Source organism: Arachis duranensis, chromosome 6 (assembly GCF_000817695.3).
Source record: "Arachis duranensis cultivar V14167 chromosome 6, aradu.V14167.gnm2.J7QH, whole genome shotgun sequence".
In the NCBI taxonomy this organism is placed as follows: domain Eukaryota; kingdom Viridiplantae; phylum Streptophyta; class Magnoliopsida; order Fabales; family Fabaceae; genus Arachis; species Arachis duranensis.
The window spans coordinates 49,512,130-49,518,725 of record NC_029777.3 but is presented as its reverse complement, the minus strand read 5'-3'; positions in this window follow the sequence as shown (position 1 = coordinate 49,518,725).

The following is a 6,596-nucleotide window of genomic DNA, read 5'->3' as shown; positions in this document are numbered from 1 at the left end:
CATGAATTGCAATGATGAAATGAGATTATTCTTACTGGTGTTAAACGCCCAGAAGTGCCTCTTACTGGCATTTTCGTGCCAGTGAGCTTCTTTTCTCTGCTCTCTGCTCTGAACCCTTCTATAATTCTGTGACCTCCTGTAAATGAGAATTAATTTTGATGATAATTTATTAAACTCCTATAATTATTATTTAAATGACAAATAAACTATAGTAATGGCTGGGTTGCCTCCCAGCAAGCGCTTCTTTATTGTCTTTAGCTGGACCTTTCTGAGCTTTAATCTAGTCTCAGTTCTAAGCATTCTTGCTCAAAATTGCTTTCCATTGAGTCTTGAATGCTGTTCTGTATGCCCATAGAGCATCATCCAAGCTCTTTGCCCAATCCTTTCTACGGGTAATTATAGTCCATTCTAGGATTCTTTTTAGTTCTCTATTAGAGATTTCAGCTTGCCCATTGGTCTTTGGATGATATGGAGTTGCCACCTTGTGGCTAATTTCATATCAGACCATGGCAGTATAAAGCTGTTTATTACAGAAATGAGTGCCTCCATCACTGATTAGTGCTCTAGGGACACCAAATCTGCTAAAGATATGTTTCTTGATGAACTTCAGTACTGTCTTAGTATCGTTAATGGGTGTTGCAATTGTCTCCACCAATTTAGATACATAGTCTACTGCCACCAGAATGTAAGTGTTTAAATATGATGCTGGGAAAGGCCCATGAAGTCAATACCCGATGCATCAAACAACTCAATCTCTAAGATCCCTTGTTGAGGCATGGTGTAACCATGAAGCAGATTACCAGGTCTCTGGCAACTGTCACAGTTACGTATAAACTCTCGGGAGTCTCTATAAAGTGTAGGCCATTAGAAGCCACATTGGAGGACTTTGGTGGCTGTTCACTCACCTCCGAAATGTCCTCCATATTGTGATCCATGGCAATGCCATAGGATCTTCTGTGCCTCTTCTCTAGGCACGCACCTATGGATTATTCCGTCTGCACATCTCTTAAAGAGATATGGTTCATCGCACAAGTAGTACTTCACATCAGAAAGTAATTTTTTCTTTTGCTGCCTGCTGTACTCCTTGGGAATGAATCTTGCAGCTTTATAGTTTGCAATGTCTGCAAACCATGGCACTTCCTGAATGACAAAGAGTTGCTCATCCGGAAAGGTTTTAGAGATCTCAGTTAGAGGGAGAGACATCTCTTCTACTGGTTCTATCCGGGACAGGTGATCTGCTACTTGATTCTCTGTCCATTTTCTGTCTCTTATTTCTATATCAAACTCTTGCAGAAGCAACACCCATCTTATGAGCCTGGGTTTTGAATCTTGCTTTGTGAGTAGATATTTAAGAGCAGCATGGTCAGTGTACACAATCACTTTTGATCCTACTAGATAGGATCTAAACTTGTAAATGGCATAAACCACTGCAAGCAGCTCTTTTTCTGTGGTTGTATAATTCTTCTGTGCATCATTTAGAACATGGCTAGCATAGTAAATTACGTGTAGAAGCTTATTATGCCTCTGTCCTAATACTACACCAATAGCATGGTCATTGGCATCACACATTAATTCAAATGGTAATGTCTAGTCTGGTGCAGATATGACAGGTGCTGTGACCAACTTAGCCTTCAGAGTCTCAAAAGCTTGCAGACATTCTGTGTCAAAGCTAAATGGCGTATCAGCAGCAAGCAGGTTGCTTAGGGGTTTTGCAAAATTTTGTGTCCAAGGACAATTCCTTCAGTCACCATAAAGTGACATTTCTCCCAGTTTAAAACCAGGTTGGTCTCTTGGCACCTTTTCAGAACAAGTGCTAGATGGTTAAGACAAGAGCTGAATGAATCTCTGAATACTGAGAAGTCGTCCATGAAGACTTCCAGAAATTTTTCCACCATATCAGAGAAAATAGATAGCATGCATATCTGAAAGGTTGCCAGTGCATTACACAGACCAAATGGCATCCTTCTGTAGGTAAATACTCTAGATGGATATGTGAATGCTGTTTTCTCTTGATCCTGGGGATCTACTGCAATTTGGTTGTAGCCTAAGTAGCCATCTAGAAAGTAGTAATAGTCATGACCTGCTAGCCTTTCTAGCATTTGGTCTATAATAGTAAAGGAAAATGATCCTTTCTTGTGGCAGTATTGAGTCTTCTGTAGTCAATACACATACGCCACCCTGTAACTGTTCTTGTAGGAACCAGTTCATTTTTTTATTATGAACCACTGTCATGCCTCCCTTTTTGGGTACAACTTGGACAGGGCTCACCCAGGGGCTATCAAAAATGAGATAAATAATCCCAGCCTCTAGTAATTTAGTGACCTCCTTCTGCACCACCTCCTTCATGGCTGGATTCAGCCGCCTTTGTGGTTGAACCACTGGTTTGGCATTATCCTCCAGTAGGATCTTGTGCATGCATCTGGCTGGGCTAATGCCCTTGAGATCACTAATGGACCACCCAAGAGCTATCTTGTGTGTCCTCAGCACCTGAATTAGTGCTTTCTCTTCCTGTGGCTCTAAGGTAGAGCTTATGATTACAGGAAAATTTTCACCTTCTCCCAAAAATGCATATTTTAGGGATGGTGGTAATGGTTTGAGCTCGGGTTTAGGAGGTTTCTCCTCTTCTTGAGGAATTTTCAGAGGTTCTTCTATTTCTTCTGGTTCTTCCAGATTAGGCTGAACATCTTTAAAGATATCCTCTAGCTCTGATTCGAGATTAGGCTGATCTCCTATACCAGGGAGTCAATAATATCAACACGCATGCAGTCTTTTGATGTGTCTGGGTGCTTCATTGCTTCAATAGCATTCAGCCTAAACTCATCCTCATTGACTCTCAAGGTTACTTCCCCTTTTTGGACGTCAATGAGAGTTCGTCTAGTTGCTAGGAAATGTCTTCCTAGAATGAGAGTTACACTCTTGTGCTCCTCCATTTCCAGCACTACAAAGTCAGTGGAAAAGGTGAACGAAGACATATCCTGGTTGGTTTGACCTTTTCAGTCTAGCTAAGCTTTCTGATAGTGGATGTAGGGATTAGGTTGATACTTGCCCCTGATGACAAGTCATCATATACCTATTTTTCTATGCTTTTTCATACAAGAAACTGATGATTTGTGCTTAAATATTGAATGCTTTTGTAATTAAATGATATATTTTCTTGATATTTTAATTTTATAAATCTTGTAGGAAATAAGAAGAAAAAGAAGCAAAGAAGCACAAAAAAAGGAGAAAAAAAGAGCTTTGGGACACACTTTGAAGTTGGAGCACACTTTGGAGCCTTAGGCCACGCTTTTAAAAGCGTGGCCCATGACCAAATCAAAGGTGAATAAGCAATCAGCGCACACTGCCCTGCTCTTGCCAAGGGCAGGGCAATATCATGATGAAACAAAGTGAGGTTGGAAGCAAATTTTCGCTATTGGAAAGCTGACATTCAGAGCTTTCCAACGATATATAGCAATCCATATTTGGCATACAATTGAGGCAAGAACGAAAGGCATCTTTAAGGGCAAAAAAATAAGCAAAAATAAACCAATGTGCTTCCACCAAGGTTCGAAGCTGGAGCCTCACTCCAAAGCAAAGTAGCGCTCAATTTTCTGCCCTGCCCTCTTGGAGAGTAGGGCAATGTCGTGCTCTTCATGGAAAATCAAGGAAAATTGCCTCCTCAAGTGCTTTCACCAGTTTCGAACTTGGGACCTCACCCAAGAACAAGGAAAGCTTGCGCTGCCCTGCCCTTGTGAAGGGCAGAGCAGCATTTATTGGTGCATGGAACACAAAATTGGCATGGCCCAGGGAAGCATGTCACGTCCACCAAGTTTCGAACTTGGAACTTCACTTTTGGAAACACTGCCCTGCCATCTGTGAGGGCAGGGCAGCATTTTGTGGTGCACGGCCAGCGGGTAGAATCTGGCGCACCAAGGGGGTCTCGGCAGCATCAGCACGCACGGGCAGCAGAATCTGGCGCACCAAAAAACTCTGCCCTGCCCTCCACAAGGGCAGGGCAGCATCCTACAGCACCAACACGCACGCACCAAGGGACGCATGCACCATTTTCTGTCCTGCCCTTCACAAGGGCAGGGCAGCCTCCTGGGAGCAACATATGGGCTAAAATTCCAGCCTCCTGGGAGCAAATAATCATGGGCCAAAAGTTCAATTTCATATAAATTCAATTCCTCACCAAATTGAATCAAGGCCATCCAAGACCCATTCTCCCTCAAATCCAAAGCAAGCAAAAGCCCACTCAACATGACTCAAAGGCACACAGAGAAGCTAGATTAGAAATTTCATTTTTGTGAATTTGTTTTTAATTTCAATTTCATTTTATTTTCATTTTGTAAAAGAAGCCTATATAAAGGGCATCATCCTCATTTCGGAGGGGAGGTTGGCTCTAAAAGGAGCTGGATTAGAAAGAGGCTAGCTCCACTAGGGAGTATTAGGATTTGAGAGCTCTTTCTCTCTCTTAGTTTTAATTTCTGTTTTGAAATTTTGGATTGAGGTTGGAGGAATTATGTTTCAATCTTTAATCTGAAATCCATCTTTGTTCATCTTCTGCATAATTTCTAAGAATTGAAAGTTGAATCTGCATTCCCATTTACGGCTTCCATCTTTCTTTCTTCTTCAATCTGCTTTCTACTTTGATCAAGGAAGGGATTGAGATCTAGACTTGTTTTCTAGTCTCATTGATTCCCTGAGATCTTGTCTCTTTAAATTTCACAATTGAGCTTAATTACATTCTGTGTTGCTTCTTCAAGCAATTTTTCATTTCTGTTTAAATCTATTGCACTTCATCTTTTACTTCTCTGCTTGATTGCTCTTTACATTTTCTTGTTGAATTTTAAATTTCCTGCACCCAATCTCCTTTACATTTAATGCAATTTACATTTCGTGCAATTTAAGTTTCAGCTCTTTTACTTTCTTGTTCTTTAAGTTTCCTGCAATTTTATTTTCTGCATCTTTTAAATTCCTTGCAATTTACTTTCCATTGATTAACTTCACACAATTCACTTAATGTTAGCTTGACTAAACTAATCAACCACTAAAGTTGCTTGATCCATCAATCCCTGTGGGATCGACCTCACTCTAAGTGAGTTATTATTACTTGATGCGACCCGGTATACTTGCTGGTTGGATTTGTGTGTTGGAAATTTATTTTTCCACAAAAACACCATCAAGTTTTTGGCACCGTTGCCGGGGATTGATTAGATCAACAATGATTAAGTGGGTGAGAGGTCTAGATCAAGCATTTTTTTTGTTTTTGTTCTCTGTTTTAAATTGATAGCAAGGTGTTTGAGTTATTGCCTCACTAAGAAATTCTATCTCTGTGACATGAATTTCAAATTTCATTGATGTTTACAAAATACAAATGGAGTTCAACTCATCTTATGGTCAAACAAAATTTTATGGGATATCACCCACCATCACCGATCTCTAATGATGGCTGGGAATATCACCAAGAGAATACACATTCTGAGCACTCCAATTCATGGAGATTCGCTTCAGAAACACAAGATGAGCAAGAGAACCATATGGGATATTTCCTTCCAACACAAAATGATGCAAGTCATGATTCTAATGGAGGCTGGGAAGGGAATTCTAATGCTCCATATGATATTCATCCAAAGATATCATCACTTGACCATGCTTCAACAGAAAGCCCCTTTCAAAACTCACCACTCACACAAACTTCCATGAACCACTCAAGGTTCTCAAAGCTTGAGTCCATGCTCAAAAGATATGAGGAGAAGACAACAAAAGTTTGGAAAGAACAAGAAAACTCCCTCAAAAACATGGAAGTGCAGCTAGCTCAATTGGTGAGTGCAACGAAGAAGGAGGAAAAACAAGAGGAATAGGCTACTGAGTCAAGTGGATTTTTAGTGAAGAAAAAAGAGGTGGTGGAAACATTTGAACCTGAACTTGCATATTCACAGAAGCCACTTGAGATGACAAGAGCACATGACAACTCACAACTCTCACAAACTTCCCTAGACCAAAATACCTCAACACTTGAATCCATGATTGAAAGATATGAAGAGGAGATGAAGAAAGCTTGGGAAGATCAACAAACCTCCTCCATGAAAGAGCTATTAAAGCAAATGTTGAGTGTAAAAGAGGAAGTGGAAGAACAAGCTAGTGAGGAGGATAATCAAGAACGTCCAAACTCAAGGGAAACAGAGAGGCACATGAAGGACAAGCTCATTGAACCACCAATTCAAAAGGCTCTGGATGAAGATCAAACTCCAAAAATCACACAGCAACCATGTCTTGACATCCAAGAAGTGAAGGCAACTAACAAAAGCACCAATCATGTCCCTGGTCCAGCAAGCAAGCTCAATCAAGCCAAATTCAAAAGGAAGCTTGCTGAGAAGAGGCCAAAACAAGGGACATTAGCTGAAACTTCTCCCCTCTTGGAGTCATTCCTCTTAACCAACTGGAAGAAGAGGAAGAAAGTGAGGAACAACATGTCAAGCTAATGACACTAAAAGAGCACTTGTTGGGAGGTAACCCAACCGTAGGTATAATTTCTTCTCTGCTTTGTTTTCGTTCTTTGCTTTGTTTAAATTCAATAAATTGGCATATGGTTACATTCTAAGTTTGGTGTTGCC